Source organism: Acomys russatus, chromosome X, assembly GCF_903995435.1.
Source record: "Acomys russatus chromosome X, mAcoRus1.1, whole genome shotgun sequence".
Classification (NCBI taxonomy): Eukaryota; Metazoa; Chordata; class Mammalia; order Rodentia; family Muridae; genus Acomys; species Acomys russatus.
Window position 1 is genome coordinate 91,915,486 of NC_067169.1, and position 11,447 is coordinate 91,926,932.

The following is an 11,447-nucleotide window of genomic DNA, read 5'->3' on the forward strand; positions in this document are numbered from 1 at the left end:
CTAAACCCTTCGTGGCAGCAAAAGCAATATAAAGTATCGAGGAATAACTCTCACCAAGCAAGTGAAAGACTTGTTTGAAAAAAACATCAAATCTCTGAAGAGGGGATTGTAGATGACATCAGACGATGGAAAGATCTTCCTTGTTCTTTGATTGGGACTATTAATATAATAAAAGTGACCATCTGACCGAAAGCAATTTACAGTTTCAATGCAGTCTCTATCAAAATACCAACAAAATTTTTACAGACTTTGAAAGTTCAATTATAAATTTAATATGGAAAAACAAAAAACCTAAAATAGCTAAAAACAATTCTGTACAATAAAAGATTCTGCAGAGGAAACCCCATGGCATATCTCAAATTCTACTATAAAGCAACAATAACAAAAGCAACATTGTAATGGCATAGCAACAGGCTGGATGACCAACAGAATAAAATTGAAGGCTCAGAAATAAATCCAAACACACATAAACACTTGATTTTTGACAAAAAAGAAAGCCAAATCTATTCAATGGAGAAATGAAACCATCTTTAACAAATTGTGCTGCTCTAACTGGATGTCTACTTGTAGAAAGATACAGGTAGGTCCTTATTCATCACCATGCACAAAACTCAAGTCCAAATGGATTAATGAACTCAACATAAAACCAGATACACTAAATCTGTGAGAAGAGAAGTGGAGAAGAGCCTGGAAGTCATAGGCACAGGGGACGGCTCACTGAATAGAACAGAAACAGCACAGGCTCTAAGGTCAATAATTTAAAAACGGGACCTCATGAGACTGAGAAGCCTCTGTAAGGCAGAAGACACTGTCAAGAAAACAAAGCTACAGTCTAGAGACTGGGAAAGATCTTCACCAACCGTGCACATGAAAACTGGCTAATATCCAAAATATTTAAAGAGCTCAAGAAATTAAACACCACCAACCCAAATAAACTAATTCAGAAATGGAGAACAGAACTAAACAGATGATTCTCAACAGAGGAATATCGAATGGCGGAGAAACACTTAAAGAAATGCTCATTGTATTTAGTCATCAGAGAAATGAAACTCAAAATGCCTCTGAGATTTCATCTTACAACCATCAGAATGACTAAGATCAAAAATTCTAGTGACACAATATGCTGGCATGGATGAGGGGAAAGAGGAATAGTCTTTCATTGCTGGTGAGAGAGCAAACTTGTACAACCACTTTGGAAATCAATCTTGTGCTTTCTCAGAAAACTAGGAATAAGGCTTCCTCAAAACCCCACTATTGCACTCCTTGGAATATACCTAGAAGATGCTCCAGACACAACAAGGACATATGCTCAATCATGTTCATAGCAGCCATATTCGTAATAGCCAGAACCTGGAAACAACCTAGATGTCCTTCAGTAGAAGAATGGATAAAGAAACTGAGGTACATTTACACTATGGAATGCTACTCGGCTATTAAAACGAAGGAATTCCCAAAATTTGTGGAAAAATGGATAGAACTAGAAATGATCATGTTGAGTGGGTTAACACAGTCCCAGAAAGATATACATGCTATATGCTCACTTATAATTGGACACTAGTTCAACAGAGATGTCTCCTGAAAGTCTTCACTTAGCTGGAAATTGGGACAGATAATTGGACTTCATATTGGGACTCCAAGTGAGGGAGGTAAGGAGAATATGGAAATAGAAGGATCCAGAGGATCCTAGAAACCTACAAGAAGACCAAGAAGGCTGGCATATCTGGTCCGAGGGGGTCTGCTCAAACTATTATCCCAACCGAGGACAATGCATGCAGCAAACATAGACCCTCTGTTGAGATCTATCCAATGGACACCACATTCTACCCAGTTGTGTGAAGAGCAGGGACTGATTCAGACATGAACTCTGGTGTCCACTATTTGATCACTACTCCTTGGTGGGGAGGCCTGGTGGCACACAGAGGAAGAGTAAGCAGGCTACCAGGATGAGACCTGATAGGCTGTGATATTATAGTGGGGGAGGAGGTCCCCTTCTGTCACAGGCTAGAGGAGGGCAATAGGATAAAAGAGGGAAGGAGAGAGGAACGGGATGATACAAGTGAGGGGATAACAAATGAGATGTAATCTGAGTAAATTACTTAAAAACAACAAAACAAAACAAAAGCAAAAACACTATATATTTTATGCTACATTATATAATGAAAATAAAGATGTTAACTAAGGCAAATTACAATATACTTTGACATTTACAATTAAAAAAGGAAGAAAATCAAAGAGAAAAAGAGTAGAGCATTTCTTAAATGTATACTGGTAGTTGTATTTGAGAAATGACTGGCAAGAGGTCACAGAAATAGCTTTGAAAAGACTCACACAATGACTTACTTATAGAATGACCCTGTGAAATTTTGAGAGTTTTCTTTAGTGTAGAACTCATGCTGTGTGCAAACTTCAAGAGATTACTTTTTAGTCCATAGTATTTTATATAATACAATATTAGAAATAGCTACCTATGGCTTAAAGATATATTTTCTTAATTTGAAGTAACATTCTATTAAATGAATTACCCTTCTATGGTTGGGTGATAGCCAAGATGAACATTCAACTATATCAAAAGGCATTCCTTTTTTTACAGGCTCTTCTAGTGCTATAGAGATGATCTGGATACTTTTAAGTAATATAAAATCTCAGTAGAGCTGAGGAGATTTCAAGTTGAAATACTTGTAGTCAATGCCTCACCACAAACATCAGTTAAAGATTTGTTTCATTAAGTTTAAGTGTGAAACACAAAATTTAATATCATAACCTATAAAGTACATATATTGTAGAGTGCCTATTAATAGCCCTGAATGTATTATGTATAGTTAATACATTGTATTATTTTTGTATATTGTTATTATATAATGCTATATTATAGAACAGATTATAATATTATATAACAATATAATATATTATATGTAATAAAATATAACTATATAATAATAACTTATATCATATATGATAATATTTAATATGTTATAGATGATATATTATGTAGTTATTTTTTTCATTTAATGAGTAAAAACAGTTCTTTTCATAATAGAATTTAGTTCCCTATAATTCTTCTCAATTTAAGAAATCTTTCAAAATTTCAAAACTCTGAAGAAAGAGATTCAAGATGACATCAGAAGATGGAATGATCTTCCTTGCTCATGGATTGGGAGTATTAACATAGTAAAAATGGCCATATTACCAAAAGTAATTTACAGATTCAATGCAATCCCTATCAAAATACCTACACAATTTTTTAAAGACATTGAAAGTTAAATTCTCAACTTCATATGGAAAAACAAAAAATCCAGAATAGCTAAAACAATCTAGTACAGTAAAAGATCTTCCAGAGGAATCTCCATACCTGATCTCAACCTGTTGTGTAAAGCAACAATAATTAAAAGAACATGGTACTGGCACAGCAAAAGGCTGGTTGATCAGTGGAATCGAATCGAATACTCAGATATGAATCCACACACATATGGTCACTTGAGTTTTGACAAAGAAGCCAAATGTATTCAATGGAAAAAAATAGCTACTTCAACAAATTTTGCTGGTCTAACTGGACATCTATGTGTTTAAAAAAATGCAATTGGACCCATATTTGTCACCATGCACAAAACTCAAATCGAAGTGGATAAAAACCTCAGCATAAGACCAGAGACACTAAGTCAGTTAAAAGGAAAAATGAGGAAGAGCCTGGAACACATTGGCACAGGAGCCGACTTCCTGAACAGAACACCATCAGCCAGGCCTTAAGGTCAACAATTAATACATGGGACCTCATGAGGCTGAGAAGCTTCTGTAAGGCAGGAGACACTGTCAAGAGAACAAAGCATCAGCTTACAGATTGGGAAAAGATCTTCACCAACCCTCCATCTGACAAAGGTTTAATACCCAAAATATATAAAGAACTCAGAAAATTAAACACCACCAAACCAGAAAACCAATTGAGAAATGGGACTCAGACAATTCTCAACAGAGGATATCGAATGGCTGAGAAACACTTAAAGAAATGCTCAACCTCTTTAGTCACCAGGGAAATGCAAATCAAAACAACTCTGTGATTCCATCTTACACCGTTCAGAATGGCAAAGATCAAAAATTCAAGTGACACCACATGCTGGTGAGGATGTGGAGAGAGAGGAACACTCTTTCATTGCTGATGGGAATGGATACTAGTACAGCCACTTTGCAAATCTGTCTGGAGCTATATCAGAAACCTGGGAATAGGGCTTCCTCAAGACCCAGTTATTTCACTCTTTGGAATATACCCAGAAGATGCTCCAGCACACAACAAGATCATTTGCTCAACCATGTTCATAGCAGCCTTATTCTTAATAGCCAGAATATGGAAACAGCCTAAGTGTCCTTCAGTAGAAGAATGGATAAAGAAACTGGGGCACATTTACATGATGGAATACTATTCAGCTATTAAAAACAAGGAATTTCCAAAATTTGTGGACAAATGGATTGAACTAGAAATGATCATAGTGAGTGAGTTAACACAGAATCAGAAAGAGCCAAATGGTATATACTCACTTATATCTGGACACTAGCCCAGGGGGCATGTCTCATTCACTTTTGAGCATGTGGCAATTAGTTGGACAGCCTCAGCTTAAGCTTGGGGAATGGCTCCCTGGGTTGTAGCGAGTGGCTTGGTTTCTTCCCAATCCCCTCAGTCCAGTTCAGTTGTTCCAGAGAGTATGGGATCTCCTGCTGGGCTGTGGTGGCTGGTTAGGCATCTGACGAATCCCTTCAGGCCACTTCAGTTCTGCACACATGCATGGGAACTGTCTGCTGGGGCAGCTGGCTAGGTTTCTGCCTGACCCATTCAGACTGTGCTGCCTTAGATCAGTCAACCCAAGAGAGTGCCCTACGGAGCTGTAGCTGGAGAACATGTCCACAGCTGCCAGCATCACTCTGTGGGATCTGTGACCCTCTGTGGACTGGCGGGATGATCTGAGGACAGATCTATACTAGATCCACACTCTTCGCTGCCCCTGGGTCAGCATACACTGATGTTACTGATTGTCTCACAAATGATCAGAGGTAGACAGAGAGCTGGGCTTTGGATATGGTACCAGAGGGGTCACCTGACCCCGGGCGTATTTTGTAGACTCTTGGGTTGGTCTGAGATCAGATCCACCCATTTTCCTGAGTTTTCCCCAGCCCAGCAACTCCAGTCTGTGATGCTTCACCCTTCCCAGTTCAGTCTCAGATACCAAGTCCATGATATAGCCCACAGCAGCATCTCACAGGTACATATGGGTCCGGGAAACTGGGGGCTGGGCTCCTGTCCTCTGTGGGCCAGATCGATAGCCTGAGGATGGAACCAAGTGTGTTGTGCACTGTGCAGACTCCTCTCACCTAGGGATCACCGGGCTTGCAGTCTGCGGCTAGCAGCCAGGTCCCTAGTCTGTGTCCTGCAGATCAGATACTCTGTGTGTTTGGTGCCTCCACCTTGGATCCCCACTCTTCCCTTTGATTTTCAATCAGAAGGAAGAACGATGTATGGTGGAGTAGAAGATTATACCTTCAATTGCCACTAACTTTCTAAGTGCAAGGCCAGCAGTGTGTTTGTTTCTTACATATATTTTGACCCACAAGCCCATTTGACATGTTTGTGAAAACAAGGAAATCTCCCTCTAAAATTGCACACAAAATGTCCATACCTAGAAAATAGATTAAGCCTAGATCAAGCCTAGGTGTCTATGAAAAGAAAACTGATAATTAAATTTTATTCAGCTATAAAGAAATATATAATAAATGAAATCTGTGTAAATGGATGGAAATAAGAATAATTTACCAAGTGAGGGATCTCAGTCCTACATAAAAACAGATGTCACATGTTCTCTTTAATATATGGATCCCAGCTTGGAATCCTTAGAATTTTGTGTTTAACCTGGAATACCTGTAGATGGCAGGAAACTGGAAAAGGAACACCAATGTGAGCTATAGACACCACAAAGTCCTCCCTGTGTTTCAGTCAGCAAATCTAAGTCCAAGCTATTCTGTAATACCACATTTTTACCTAAGTAATAAGAAGAGTCAGAGCCTGTCAGGTCTGGTTGGGTACGCATGTTGTACTAGGCCTTTGTTTATGGTCTGTGTGTGCTTCTATAGTCCTTCTACCAAGTTCATTTTCCACAAAGGATAAACCCATTATGGTGCATGCTTTTTGCTTTTACAGCACCATCCAAAGCACACACCATGATGTACATGCTATTTCAATTGTGTGGTAGGCAGGGCAGTGTGGAATATCCCCAGGTAGGTATAGGCATTCCTTGTGGGCAACACCCAGTCCAGCCACTATGCAGGCACAGACATATGTATCAGCTACAAATTAATATGAATCCTGGGGGAGCCTACTGTTCTGGGGGCCATAGCAATACAAGATAACATATTCCACCATGATCATGGGATCACATCATCTGAAAACGGAAATAATTTTCCTTCTTTCTGATTTGAATAGTTACATTTCTATGTGTTGCCTTAATATTCTCTCTGGACATACATTATGTAGTAAGAATAGAGAGAATGCACACATGCCTCATTCATCACTGTATAAAGTAATTTCAGTTATCCAATCCCTTTCTCTTTATTCTAATAACCTGGTTTTACCCTCAGGCAGGCAGGCACCAGGACGGCTACCTGGTCTCCTGGAGATCAGGAGGGTTCTGCCAGAGGCCCCCTTGAGTATGAGGTCACATGTGTGTAGACAATGAATAATTGTGATGTCACCTGTACTATATAAGGCAACAGGGCAGGCAGCTCATGCCAGTTATTACTAGGCAGCATAGCGAAAAGCATCTCCCATCCCCCAGACTACTCCTGCTTGCCTACCAGATACAGCTGTCTGCAACCTACCGCCTGCCTGCTTGTCAAAGAAAGAAGGTATCAGAGTGATACCATGAGCATTTTGCTCATCGTCATGGAAAGCATTTTTTGGGCCATCTTCTTTTACCTGATTATGGTGCTACTCATGGTAAGCAAAATGTAGGAGACTACCTAACATTAAAATAAGTCAATACATGGATGGGAATATGATTACAACGTCACAGAGAGAGGGGAAAAGAACTAAGGGAAAAACATCAAATGCCTCCACTCTCTCCTCAGAGCCCCGAAATTTGATGCCCCTCCCATATGAGCGTCCCAAGCTTTCATAAATTTATCCAGTAGCTGTGGTCAGACAGAAGATAGAGACAGGTCATTCATGATATGGGTAGATCTCCAGCGAACCTCTCACCCACTACAAGAGAACAGGGGAGCTGCAAGTGCCCATTACCCACCATTAACATCTCGTCTTAAAAAAAATGGGTCTTTCTCTCGGCTTCATTCACTTTTCTGATGGTATACTGTCCAAACTTGACTTACCTCATTTAAAGACTTAAGTGTAAAGATTTTACAGTAGGATTCGCAATGTGTGTGAAGGATGTTACTGAACTTTCTAAGGCAAAAACATGGCTTTACAAGGTAACCTCCATGATGTCTTCATGAACTTTTGCTTAAACAAGATACAATTCTAATTTTCTCATATTTTGTAGGTTGTTTGTTTAACTGTATTTTATTTTCTGTGAACAAAGGCTTCAATTTCATGTGGCTTCATTCTTGATTACTGACACTGTTTTCTGTGATATTTGAGTCCTGTTCTAAAAGTCCCTCCCTATACAAAATTCAATTTAATGTGTATCACATACCTAGATTTAAAATGATAGTTCCATTTTAAGCATCAGTCCCTTTTATTCAATTTCTCTCATGATAGCCTACTCAACCCTCTCTCTGGAGACAGATTCCTCTTCTATTCTTCCATCATGGCCTTTGAAACAAGTATTCTAAGTTCTAAATGTGTGAGTTTGTGTGTGTGTGTGGGGGGGTGATATTTAAAGTTGCAATGAAATGCTTTTAAAGTACAAAATACAAGGCTTCCCAAAAGCAAGAGATTACAAGACAATACCCTCTTTCCTCCATCAGCCTGCTTAAGCTAGCATACATGGCCCTCACTGTTGCCCTACAACACACTTCAGTCTATAGCTTTCCCATTGGCTAGATATGTTCATTTGCATAACTAAGTTATCATAAAGAAGTTGGATTACTTTTCAAATCGCCCCAAACCAGAATTGTGTTTTTGTTTTTACAGATAACTGGGTATGGAAGAGCATCCAATTCAACATCTCCTAAACAACGAAGAAGGACTCGTATTCGGTCTCAAAGGAAGCGTGCAGCACGTCTTCCAATCAAGAAAGTCAAAAGGGCTATGGTAAATTCTTCAACAAAGTCATCAGCCATTTACAAACTAATAATGGTCAAACTGAGGGACCTGGAGTACCATCTGGATCAACTGAACCATTGTTTGTCAATTCTGATCTCACCTGTCCGTAGGAGGTCTATCAGGAGAGGCCCTGGTCTCCAATAGAAAGTGACAGTGAATAAAATCAATAAAATCCCTGAGTGGATTCAACCAACTTTACGTCTTGCATAAGTTTTTATTTGAAGGAATGGCTTCCCCGTCAGATATTTTAGATAGGTATTACATATATATATTCAAAGAATTATTTAAATGTGTTTTCTAATATATATTTTATGAGAAAAAGGATTTAAAAATCACAATGTTGAAAAAGTCAACTCACAATTTTTGGTATTTGATAATATCGTGTAGGGATAAAGTCAATGAAACTCTAGGTGAGGGAAATATGAGAGAATGGGGAAATAGAAGGATCCAGAGGGTTGTATAAACCCAGAAGGAGAACATCATGACAGGAGGATCTGGACCCAGGAGGGGGGTCTGCTCAACCTAAGGTACCAACCAAGGGCAATATATGCAGTAAACATTGAACCCCTGTTCATATCTAACCAAGGGACAGGACATTGTCCACACTTGCATGAGAGCGGGGACTGACTCTGACATGATCTCTGGTGCCCCCTCTTTGACCACTTCTCCTTGATGCAGAGACCTGGTGGCACTCAGAGAACGGATAAGCAGGCTACCAGGATGAGACCTGATAGGCTGTGACCATAGGTAGGGAAGGAGGTCCCCTTCTGTCACAGACCTAGGGGAGGGGAAAAAAGTAGAAGAGGGAGGAACAGGAGGATTAAAGTGAGGGGATAACAATTGAGATGTAATCTGAATTAATTTATGAAATATTAGAAACTAGTGACTTTTGTGTTCAAGGCATGAGAATTTTCTGTTCGGGGCCTGAGAACCTGACACCCCCTCCCCCCTGTAACCTGCCCCATGAGTTTCAAACATACTGCTAGTAACTGTACCTGGGAGCTTTCACTGCCTGGGGTTGCTTACTTCAGCTGTTGGATTGCTCTCTCTTCACAAAGGGATTCGTCATCTGAGGCAGTTGAGTTACCCTACTTGTTTGAGGAGCTTGCAGGCAGTCCCCTCAACCAGTTTTTCAGATTCAAGGGTGGTTATCCGTTATTAGGATTCACATCAATATTAGGTAAGGGTAGAGCTATTTCTATGAAAATAAGAGTAACATTCTCTTTGCCAGCGGTACCCTCTCAGGCATCGAGGGCATGTCGAACCGGGCAAGTTTGGGTTTGTGCCCTGAGTGGGATTAGGAGCATTAAGGTTAGTGAGACCTCTTGCCTTATAAGAAGACTCTCTGTTAACATGTCCAAGCAGCCACATGAATAGCATTAATAGGTCATGCCTCCCTGATCAGACTTTCTGCTTTCTTGGGGAGTTGGAAATCAAGGAGTATTCTGACCTTGCAGAGCGGCTTCAATTCTGACAGTTTGGAGGTAAGAGGGTATGGCTTCAGCACAGGCTTTAATAAAGTCAGAAATATGTCCAGACTTTTTTTATTGGCCTCAGCAATGACTGACAAGCAGGATTAGCAAAGGCCAGTTGTTTTAAAAGGATATTTTTTGACTGAGAGGTAGGAACCATTCTCTCCACTGTTTCTGTTAGCCAAGCAATAAATTTCTCAAACGATTACTCTGGCTTTTGTTTTATACTAGATGGATGTCTGGTATTTGTATCTCCCACAGGTATGCATTTCCACACTTCTTTAGCAGTGGCCGTAACTATCTGCAATGCTTCTGTAGGTAATATTACCTGAGCAGATGCTCCAAATCATTCTCCAAACATCCCTAAGCATATCATACGTTACTTCTTCACCTCCCTTCTTTCCAGTCATCTTTACAAATCGAGTCCTCGTATTCAACCTTCCAAATAAAAAACTCCCTCCTCCTAAGCAGGCTTTAGCCACCTGGAACCAATCAAAAGGTGTCATCCATCGAAAGGCTAAACCTTCCACCAGAGTGAGAGTGTATGGAGAAGTGGGTCCATAGGCAGATGTAGCCTGATTTACCTCCTTAACTAGTTTAAATGGCAGAGGAGAGGCTAGAGACTGATGTACATGGGATGCTCCTTCATTGGCTAATGCCTGTCTGAGCACATTCCATATAGCAAACACTGTCATCAGCATGCCCTTTCCTCCAGTCTCCTTCAACTGTTTTTTAATATCTTTATCTTTTATTTTTTCAAGAGTACATTTGATGATATTGCTGAAAATCCATCTATCTGCGGATATACCTGGTCCCAGCGTGAGGTATATTTAAGGGATATACACAACAAAATCAGGGCTTGTGGCACCTGACAGAAGTTGGGAACTGCTGGTACCAAGCAGTGCAGCTAGTTGCTGATGGCACATAGCTTATTGGCCTGTGCAGTTGGCAGCACATGAATTCATCTCTAAGACTGGTGACTGAGACTAGATATTTTTTCTTCTTTTCTTTCTCCTTGTTCAGGGCCAGTTAGACTGGCAACTGGTATTTCTTTCTCTATAACTGAACAACTGAGACTGAGATTCTTTCACTGTTTCTTTTTTGTCTTTTCTGGAGCCAGTTAGACTGGTGACTGATGCCTCTTTCTCTACATCTGAACAACTAAGACTGATGATTGTTTCTGTTTTTTCCCCTTCTTTTCTGGGGCTAGTATATCTGAACGACTGAGGCTGACGATTCTCTCTTTCCTTTTCTGAGGCCAGTTAGACTGGCGATTGACGTTTCTTTCTCTATATCAAGACTCACGGTTCTTTCTCTGCCCGCCCATCTATCCTTTCTAAGCTCTCAGGAAGGGCTTATCCACATCGACTTCTGTATCCTGGGTCCCTGTTCGAAGGCTCCAGTTGCTAAGGCCCTGCTGCATCTCTGAAGAGGTCCAGGGTAGCGTCTCTGGGGCTGGTGGGGGATGCCCTTCCAGTTTACTTCATCTCGTGGGTAGCCAGAGCTGATGGCTCAGGCAACTGTTCAGGGTTGGAAGAGGAAAGAAGAAAGGGAACCCAGGATTTCTCATCTAGAGACTGGCTGTCCTGCGGCTGAGGAGGAAATCTTAAACTGACCACAATTTTCCTATAGCTGAGGCTGTAAAAGCAGCTTCTGGGTAGAAACTGCAGGGGGTCGGGTCGTAAAAGGAGGCTCTTTGATCTGCCAATAGGCCTCTT